At 36.2% G+C, this 11,154-nt stretch overlaps 1 pseudogene; it reads right to left on the bottom strand.

Moving 5' to 3' along the window:
• Positions 1 to 9,492: 9,492 nt before the first annotated feature.
• Positions 9,493 to 10,693, bottom strand: LOC110222663 (BTB/POZ domain-containing protein KCTD3 pseudogene; annotated as a pseudogene).
• Positions 10,694 to 11,154: the final 461 nt, after the last annotated feature.

Raw genomic sequence — 11,154 nt, 5'->3', positions numbered from 1 at the left:
CGAAACCAAATTTCATCTTATGCCTTACTGCCAAGCTGGTTACAGTAGCCTTTTTTCCCCAAATATTACAAAACACAAGGGATTTTTTTTATATCTTTCTAATATAATCAAAGTAGCTAGGTAGTGCAGTAGATAGAGTGCCAGTCCTGAACTTAGGAAGACTCATCTTCCTGAGTTCAAATCTGGCCTCAGATGCTTGTGTGATGCTGGGCAAGTCATTTAAACCTATCTAGCTCAGTTTACTCATCTGTAAAATGTGCTAGAGAAGGAAATGACAAACTACTCCAGTATCTGCCTAGCAAACCCCAAATGGGTTCATGAAGAGTCAGATACAATTAAAAATAACTGAACAGGGGACAGCTAGGTTGTACAGTGGATAGAGTACCAGCTCTGGATTCAGGAGGACTTGAGTTCAAATCCAGCCTCAGACACATAACTTAGTAGCTGTGTAACCTTGGGCAAGTCACTTAACCCCCATTGCCTAGGTTAAAAAAAAAAAAGAAAAAAAGGAAAAAAAGGAAAAAGAAAAAGAGAAAGAAAGAAGGAAAGAAAGAAAATCACTGAACAAAATATAATTAAGTAATTGAGGACATTCTTTGGATCTATATATCTTCCATACTCTGTGAGTAGAGGAGAAGGGTCACCTCTTCATGTGAGGTGGGTTAGGAAGACTATAGATTTTAAATAACATTAAGGAATCTTATTTCAACTTTGCACCAAAATGGAGTTCAGTGCTCTGCATATCTTAAATACATAATATGTATTTGTTTGAATTATATTTAATGTGCTAGCTGAGATGAGAAGGGGGACATATAAGAGTAGATATGCCCTTTCAAATTACTTATACTTTACATTAGATAGTATTTGCATACTGTAAAATTTAATCTTTGTCATCTATAAATTGAAAAAAAAACTCACTTCATAAATATAATTTGATTTATATGCATGGAAAAATAATTATTTTTAATAATCTCTTTCAAAATAAATCTAATTTCCCAAGAATAGATTTCAATCTCCCAGCAAAACATTCTTAAGTGAGTTAATTTATTGTCTCTGGTGTACAGGGTAGATAGAGTCACATGTGAATCCTTGCTTGCCTTTTATAATCTGACATTGTAAGAGTGGCCTCTTCACTTCACAATGAGACCTGTTCGCATCTATAAAAACAAACAAACAAACAAACAAACAAATAGGTTTATCTCTTTTATCCCTAATCCACTGTTTTTAAGAAAATTACTTTCTAAAAGGTCAAAAATCTAGATACATGATTCTTATTTTCACTGTTCCTTGTATTTCAACATCAATTTTCTTCTATTGATTAAATAAAGAATGCAAACCTTTGCAAAAATGTTATTTTTTTTTACCCAGATAAGAAATATAGAAGAGCTTTCATCAATGATTCTTTTCATATGCTTTGACAGCCCGATGACTCAAAGGACAATGAACTCAATACAATTCTGAGAGGGTTTTTTCCCCTTTTAAATTTAAACAACTTACAGGAACTCATTCAGTTAGACCAAGAGGATTTTATGAGAATTGCATTTTCTGATGCATGTCAATGAATAAAAGACGTATCAGGGGAAGTTAGGACTTGTCCAAAATGGGAGAGGAAATGGATGTAAGAATAAAACCTTACTGGAGCATATGAGGATCAACTTTGCTATTCTCCATAAATGGGGCATAAAACTACACTCTTGGAATTCAATTTGGGCAATGTTTGTTAAAGTTTACTGGCTTTTATATCTTATATTTTCCATTATTTCTTTTTCATTTGCCCAGCAAATTACAGTTGCATTATGCTCTTTCTTTAACTGAACTATAATTATCACAAAATCCAGAATAGGAAGGGATCCCAGGAGATTTCTGTAGAAAAACAAAGCTGCCTGAGAAATCAGTTTCCCAGTTGAATTGTAAAACTCTCTGAAAAAAAAAAAAAGATTCCAAGGAGACTTTTTAGCCTGGCTAGAGGAAGTACAGGTTCTGTGATGCGATCAGTTTCTTTAAGGAAACTGACATTCTTTGGCCAAATCACATGTAGCACGTATAGCTCCAAATTGCATTTAATTCTTGGAAGCAAAGTTTGAAAAACAAACATGAATAACCCATCTCCGGAGTCAGGATCACAGAGTTTTAGAGATACAGATGTGCACTGGAATTGTCAGACATAATTTAGTTTAATTTCTCCTCCCCATTTTACACATGAGGAAACTGAGTCATAAAAGTCTAGGAGAGGTGGTGGTATTCTTCTAGAAGAATTCTGATAGAATTTAGGATAGTATAGAGTTAAACTGGTTCACCAAGGGGTCAAGATGGGGAAGAGCAGAACATGTGAAGTCAATGATCCACGTAATTCTGGGGGACCATTGTTAAAGAATGTTACTCAGTTTCTGACAAAGAGAAGGAGTAAAGGAGAATAATGAGGTGTTTTTTTTTTTTAGGAAAAGAAGGAAGGGAGGAAGGGAAGAAGGAAGGAAAGAAGGGAAGAAAGAAGGGAGGAATGAAGGAAGGTAGGGAGGTAGGGAGGAAAGGAATGGAGGAAGAGAAGAAGGGAAAGCAGTCTTAATTTCTTCTTTACTTACATCGAGATAAGTCCCCCACATCCATCCTGATCACTCTACAAAATATCAGCTTCTAACAAAGAATAAACATTAAGCAAAACTAATCAACACATTGGTGATGACTAAATGCCTCTTCAATATACTTATTTATGAACATTTTGTGTCCTCCATTAAAATACAAACCCTTGAAACCCCTTGAGAATAAGCAATATGTCTAGAATGGCATTATAGCCAGAACTTATAGTCCCTGGCCCAGAGTAAGGACTCAATAAATGTGAGCTTATGAGTCAATTGATTGATATCTATCAGTGTATGCAGATTTCTTCAGCCATAATTTCTCAACTGTCAAAGGAAAAACAAAGAAGCATACCTCAGATTCTGTGAACTGGTGAAAAAAGTTTGAAAAATGGTGAACTCATGACAAATGGAAGGTGGAAAGGAATTTGTATCATAGTCAATAGAGTGCTTGGTGCATGACTAATTGGGGCAGATGTAAATCCCAATGCTTATTCTGATATGCCCTATCTGTGGGACACTGGAGGAGTCACTTACTCTGTCTGCCTCAGTTTCCTTATCTGCAAAATGAACATAAAGATAGCATTTATCTCCCAAGGCTGTTGTGAAGTAAACACAATCCTATATGTAAAATGCTTCAGAAATCTTGAACTGCTTTAACAATTCTGAGAATAGTTTTCTTCTCCCTTTTTAGTTTCTTTTTGTCACATAGACATCACTTAGAATAAGAAGCCTTAATTTAACTTTGTAAGCTAAAGCTAATGTAGGAGATGTCCTCTGGCAGAATTTCCTTCTGAAGCAACTGAATATTTTGCGCTTAGAAAAGTTAATCTTTATTTCAAGTAAACCTAGTATTTCCAGTCTGAAGTCGATTTTTCACATGTTGTTGTGTTTTTTCTTTTTTTTTAAATGATTCGCTTCAAAGTGAAAGTGGTCTAATTTCAAAGAAGACTCATTAGATGTTGTATTTATCCTGTTATTTAAAATGAACAATTTGTTTGAAATGTCCGTGTTCTCAAGTTATCACACTTTCTTTTCCCTTGTGTTCATATGCGAATGCCAATTTTTACCGTAACACCAACTTGCTGCTGCCCAAGGCTGATGGAAAGCAATCTCTGAGACAATAAGCAAGTTTCCTTGAAACCTTTGAGGACAAACTTCATTTTCCCTGCCTGATTGTGAAGACAGGCTATAAAGATTCACAAGGAGGGAACATGGAGCAATTGGGTTTCAGTAAAATTATTATGCATCTGAGAATTTATTTTCTACATGAAGACAATGATAACCCATCAGAGAAAAATGAAATAAATTTCAAATCAGTTTTTATAACTTTTGTGTTGTTGTTCATTAATTACATACATGTCTGACTCTTATGACTTTGTTTTAGTGTTTTTTTCTGTTTTTCCAAAAAAAAACAGATGAGGAAATTGAGGCAAACAGGATTAAATGACATTCAGAGTCACACAGCTAGTAAATGTCCGAGGTTGGATTGGAAATGAGGTCTTCCTGACCTCAAGTCTGGCACTCTGTCCACTGTTCCATGTAGTTGCCTGCTTTATAACATCCCTCCCCTTGTCCAATCATTGCCTGTTGAAATTCAACCCCTGTTTAAGGCTCATCTCAAATGCTATATTATTCATAAAGGTGTCCCATGAAAGGTAAGCTCTTTGATAAGAAGACTGGTTTGTCTTTGCACATCCAGGCCTAAGACATAGAGCACAAACAAGGATTTTAATAAATTCTGGTAGAATTTGAATAATATTAATATTTCAACTAATAACAATGACTAGCATTACTATAGCTCTTTCAAATTTGCAAAGAACTTTACAAATGTTTTCCGGGTGAGCCTCACATGGGTGCTAAGGGTTATTATTAGCCACACATTCTCATACAGGGAATTTAGGCAGACATTGGTTAGGTGAGTTGCCCAGGGTCACACAGCCAGTCAAGTGTCTGAGGCAGGATTTGAAATCAAGTCTTCGTCACTGCAGTTCCTAGACACTGTCCAAAGTGCCACCTACTTCTCTCTAAATTCAACCTCATAAGGGGCCTTAGCAAGGCAGTAATTGCTTTCATCTTTCCATCTGCTTGGTTCTCAATAGTCATTTATAATTCTTACATGATTATCTATTTTATTGGTATAAAAGTAGGACTTATTGGTCATGTCTGGCTAAATCAGAGAGATATTCACGCTTTTTTAAGCATTTGGTGATATAATTAAAAAGCAAAAAAAAAAAAGCCAAAAAAAAGGACTTATTTCACAAAGAGCTCTCCCAACCTGAAGACAAGAAAGAAAAGAAAAATCAAGATCCTTCATAAAGGGAATGTTGGGAACCTATGGAGTACATGAGACTCTCAAGAAGGGGAAATCTTTATAGGATTATGTGGAAGTCACAACTTTGCCTTTAAATGAGAAATTAAAATACTTGTACTTGAATAATAGCATAGAAATGTAGGGGCTGGAGCAGGGGAAAGAGTGGAATGTCCATTCCTTCTATTTACACAAAGATGTCCCTCTCCTTTGAGCTCACTCCAGAACCAAGTGCTATAACAAAACATGGCTATGCCCAAGGTGAATTTCTGTGGTACTCTTCTCTGTGTTATGCTATGACATCCTTTTGATCCTAGATCCTCATGTGCACATTGTGTTCAGTTCAGTTCAATGAAGACCCCACTGCATCAAATCAATCTGGACTCATGTCACCATAAGACAAGTTGACCAGATAATTTAAAAGTTTCAGAAATGAGCATAAGTGAGCTACCATAGTATGCTGAAGGCAAGTAGGATTATTGGTATTCCACATCCACACCACCCATAGCTCTTCCCATACTCATAATAAGTAGCTATATGAAAGATGTTAGTATTTAAGCATTTAAATTAGAAAAAGCTTACTGATTGTAATCTAAAAGACAAGTAAAAAATGCTTATTTTCCCCCTTGGATCTCTACAACACTATGGTATCTAAAAATCTAGAAATTTAGTAGGAAGTGGGGGAGAGAGAGAGAAAAAGAGAGAGAGAGAGAAAGAGAGAGAGAGAGAGAGATTTGTTTTGTTTTGTTTTTAATTTTTAATAATAGTTTATTTTCCATATACAGTTCTACATAAAGACAATTATAATATTTTTAATTGAGTTCTAAATTTTCTATTTCCATTATTTCCCCAATCCATGAGATAGCAAATATTTTGATATGTTATACATGTTCAATCATACCAAATATATTGCCATAGTATTCATGTTTTAAAAGAAGACACTGATTCAAAGGAAAAAAAAAAAAACACTAACAATACAAAAAAATAAAAATAGTGTACTTTGATATGAATTCAAACTCCATCAGTTCTTTTTTTGGTGGTAGAGAGGATTTGTCAAGATGAGTCCTTTGAAAATATCGTGGATCATTGGATTACTAGAAAAAACTAAGCCATTCACAATTTGTCATCATACAATACTGTTGTTACTATGTACAATGCTTTCCTGATTCTGCTCACTTTCCTTTGCATAAGTTCATATAAATATTTCAACATTTTTTTCTTCAGAAATCAGCATGCTTATCATTTCTTATATACAGTAATGTTCCGCTAAAATCATATATCACAACTTGTTCAGCCATTCCCCAATTGATGGACAATTCCTTAATTCTTTTTCTTTTTTTTTTTCTTTTTGGGAACCACAAAAAAAAAAAAAAGTTGATACAAATATGTTTGTGCCAATATTCACCTCTCCTTTTATTTTTAAAATAATTTATTTTGATTTATCAACAATCACTCCCTTAAGCTTTTGAGTTTTATTTTTTTTTCCCTATCCTTCTCCACTTCCTCCTCAAGACAGCGTGCAATTTCATATAGGATATACATATACATTGCTATTAAACATGTTTTCACATTAGTGATGTTGTAAGTAAGAATTAGAACCAATAGGAGGAACCACCACAAAGAAGAAACAAAACAAAATGGAAGAAGAACATAGCAAATAGTATGCTTCAATCTGCCTTTAAACTACATAGCTCTTTTTCTGGATGTGGATATCATCTTCCAATGTCAGGCCTTTGGAGATATTTCAGATCCTTGTATTGCTGAGAAGGGTTAAGTCTATCAAAATCAGTCATTACACAATGTGGCTATTACTGTGTATAATGTTCTCCTGGTTCTGCTCACTTCATTCAGCATCATACCATAGAAGTCCTTCCAGGTTTTTCTGAAGTCTGCCTGTTCATCATTTCTTATAGCACAATAGTATTCCATTACATTCATATATCACATTCACAGTTATGATTACTATCTCTGTCTTTCTCTCCATCCTTTCTCTCTCTGTTTATGTTTTTATTTCTCCTCTCTCCTTTTCCCTCCTCACTAGCTTTTTGTTTTTGACCACCACATCTCTCTGTCCCACATCTGTTCTTTTACCCCACTACCTTTTATTCTCCTTTACCTTCACTACTTCTTCCCTCCCTTCTATGCCTCCTTCCCCTTTCTTTCCCCTTTTCCCTCTTACTGCCTATATAGCATGTTAGATTTCTATACCTAATTGATTATGTTATTCCCTTCTTGAGCCAAATCTGATAAGAGTAGGGCTCAAACAATGCTCATCTTCCTCCCTTCTTTCTTTCTACGGTAATATGTTTTTGTGGCTTTTCTTGCTATGTAATTTACCCTTGTCTGTCTCCTCCTTTTCTTTTCTCTCAATATATTTTCTTAGATCAGATTACTACACTTACTTAGATCCATTTAACCCACTTCATTAGATTTTATTTTATCATTACATCAAAGTCAACTTATATACACCCCTTTCTGTATCCCCCTTGAACATGGTGTAATAACAATACAGTTCTCTAGAGTTACCAGTGTCATCTTCCCTTGTAGGGATATAAACATTTTGCACTAGTTAACAACATATAGTATGTTCCTGTCCCATTTACCTTTTTATGTCTCTCTTTAGTATTGTATTTGAAGATCAAATTTTCTTTTAAGCTCTGGTCTTTTTATCAAGAAGGTGTGGAAGTCCCCTATTTCATTGAATATCCATCTCCTCCCCTGAAAGTTCATGTTCGTTTTTGCTGGATAATGCATCCTTGGTTGCAATCCAAACTCCTTTGCCTTATAGAATATCATATTGCATGACCTACAGTCTTTTAATTGAGAATCTGCAAGGTCTTGTGTAATCCTGACTGTGGTTCCATGATATTTAAATTATATCTTTCTGGCTGCTGCAGTATTTTCTCTTTGAGCTGGTAATTTTGGAATTTGGCTCCTATTTTCCTTGGCATTTTCAATTTGGGATCTCTTTCAGGAGGTGATCAGTGGATTTTTGCTATGGCTATTTTACCCTCTGGTTCTAAGACCTCAGGGCAGTTTTCCTTTATGATTTCGTGAAAGATATTGTCCAGGATCTTTTTTTTTTCATTGTGATTTTCAGGTAGACCAATAATTTTTAAATTGTCTCTCCTGGATTGATTTTCCAGGTCAATTGTTTTACTAATGAGGCATTTTACGTTTTCATCTTTTTTTTTCATTCTTCTGTTTCTATTTGACTGATTCTTGCTATCTCAAATTCATTGGCTTCTATTTGACCGATTCTAATTTTTAACAAATTTTTTTCAATTAGATTTTGTACCTCCTTCCCCATTAGGCCAATTGTATTTTCCAGGAATTTGTTTTCTTTAGTGTACTTTTTTTTTCCCCAGGTAGCCAACTGTATTCTTTAGAGACTTGTTTTCTTCATTTTACTTTTTTTTTTCCAGTTGGCCAATTACATTTTTAAAGGACTCTTCTAACTCTCTCACTTGACTTTTAAAATCCTTCCTGAGCTCTTCTAAGAAGGCTTTTTGTGCTTCAGACTAGTTCATATTCCCTTTTGAGGTTCCAGATGTGAGTTTGTTGACAATCTTGTCCTCTTCAGAATTTCTGCCTTGATCTTCACTGTTCTCAAAATAAGAATCCATGGTATGTTTCTTTTTACTCATGGTGTTTGCTTATTTCCTGGCCTTTAAAGACACTGAGCTCTCCTGCTGGGAAGTAGAGGGTATTCTTCCAAGCTTCTTGTATTGGAAGCCTTGGGCCTGGTCACTGGCTTTGTGTACTGGGGCCTCCAATGTTGGCAGTTGGAGGCTGTAGGGTTCTGGCAGCTTACCTAGTGTTGGGCTGGAATCAGAAACACTGGAACTCTAGGACTAGGATTGGGCAGTCTGTCTCCTGGATGTTACCTGCTTTTCCTTTCCTTTCACTTTCTTCAGCTCCTTTCAGAAGGATGTTGCAGGATGTTTATTCACCTGGGGCCCCTTGGAGAGCTTCATAGATTTTTACTGAGGCATTGGGAGACTGCTGTAGAATGTCGAGGCACCTGTTGTTTTTCTGATCTGATTTCCACTGGTTCTCCTGCCGTCACTGAGGCACTGGGGTCCAGGTGTTGGTGTTTGCCTCCTCCACCAACTGGGTTTCAGGATCTCCTCCTGGTGTGCTAAGGTGGTGCTTTCCACTAGCTTGCTGGGATGACTCCCATTCTGTACTGCTCTCCTTAGACCAGGGTAAGAGGTACCCTTCCCATTAATCCCTCAAGCTATCTGGGCTTCTGGACTGCTGCACCCCATTTTTCTTCTGGTTCTACTATTCCAAGGTTTTTCCTGGGGCAATATTTTCTGGCCTTTCAGAGATTGATACGGGAGGGAGAGAGCAACTTACTTTTTCCTCCGCCGTCTTGGCTTCTGGAAGTGGATGTCTCTTGGTTCCAGGAAGCAAAGTCTGTGTTTTCTTTCACTACATGTCTATTATGGAAATGTTTTTCATGACCACACATGTATAACCTATATTGAATTGCTTGCCTTCTCAATGTGGTGGGGAGAGAGGAAGGGAGAGAAATTGAAATTCAAAGTTTTAAAAGTGAATGTCAACATTTGTTTTTACATGTAATTGGTGAAAAATAAAATGCTAAAGAAAGAAAGAAAAAATAAAAAAAAATAATAAAAGAGTAGAATTTGGATGTGTGGAAATCATTCCTCAAATTGTGTTACTGTCCATGTCCATACATAACTCTCATCATAGATTGATACAAGGTATTTCTCTGAGAGTATGATCTTTGTAACAGGACTTTGGTGAGCTTTGAACATATGGAAAAGCTGAGGGCCTGAGCCAACTGTTTCTGGGTGTTGTATAATTACTCTTATAGCTGCAGAACTTGTACTATAGGCAATCTTGATCAAATTAGCACTGACACTTGTTTTACGTGTGAGGTAGATACTCAGAGCAGTAATAGCATCATTTGAAGGACCATGATAAAGTTCAGTTACAAGAAGTTCATTTTCTTTCATTCTCAAAGGAAGTTTCTGCATATCTATGTAATATATGGATCCATTGTTACAACAAAACAAAAACAATGACACAGCAGGATCATAGCTAGTAATAGAAACAACCTCTTGAACCTGCCAATGTTGAATTACAGCATTTCATACTCCCATTTTCCCTGTATGGCTTGGTAACCAACTGGTTAATAATGAAAAAGAGAGTATCTACAGCAACTCCAAGACTGAATGTTTTTATTTCACTACCACTGCCTCCATCTTGAAAGCTCCACAGAATAATGCTAGTATTGGAGGCAACAGCCACCAACTTAGCCTTTTCTCTATGTGGACCTCCAAACACCTTTGCATTCAAAGCCACTCAGTCAATAGTCCAATTGAAATAGATACTTGTAAACAGCTGCTGCCATCCAGAAGATTTTTTGATTCTGTAACAAACAGCAAAATGAGCATATGCAACTACAATCCAGTTGTGATGGCCAGCTATTATCAGCACCTTTCGTGGATCCACAGGAAATCCCTATATAATTGCATGTTCTCCAGTTCTAGAAAGAATAGCCTGAGCACCATTTCCCCAGGCTGATTGTCCTTCTGAAGAAATCTTTAATATTCTACAATCAGCAGATGGTCCAGGAGTGTTATTTGTTTTGAGAGTAGGAATACCTGATAGAGGCCAGTAGCCATGAATAAAGGACACTGTCACATGACAAACACTGTAATTCTTCACATAAGAGAAACCTATTTACTAATGGAGAAGAGTTAGCAGGTGCTGATGGTTTCCTGAAGGCTGAGGAGGAGAGAGGCTTAATGAGTCTTCCTCCTTTTCCTAGCATCCAGAGAACAAAAAGGGAGCAGCAGTGCGACCCTAGCCCTCCCCTGTTACTCCAACTCCTGACCCTATGGATACAAGTGCACAGCAGCCTGGGTCTCCCCCTCCAGCAGTCCTCTAGCTCACCCACAAGACCCAGGCAATGGCCTCCTGCTAATTTCTTGAAAGATGTTGTCCAGGCTCTTTTTTTTTTTTATGGATTATTGGTAGTCCAATGATTCTTAAATTATCTTTCCTGGATCTATTTTCTAGGTCAGTTGTTTTTCCAGTGAAATGTTTCACATTTTCTTTCATTTTTTCCCCTATCTTTTGATTTTGTTTAATTGATTCATATAATCATTAGCTTCTATTTGCTCAATTCTATTTTTTAAGGAATCATTTTCTTCAATTAGCCTTTGTTCTTCCTTTTCCATTTGGCCAATTCTACTTTCACAGGAATTGTTTCCTTTAGTGAAATTATTTTTT

Source organism: Phascolarctos cinereus, unplaced genomic scaffold, assembly GCF_003287225.1.
Source record: "Phascolarctos cinereus isolate Bilbo 61053 unplaced genomic scaffold, phaCin_HiC Scaffold_2;HRSCAF=192, whole genome shotgun sequence".
Lineage (NCBI taxonomy): Eukaryota > Metazoa > Chordata > Mammalia > Diprotodontia > Phascolarctidae > Phascolarctos > Phascolarctos cinereus.
This window is presented reverse-complemented; position numbering and strand designations above follow the sequence as displayed.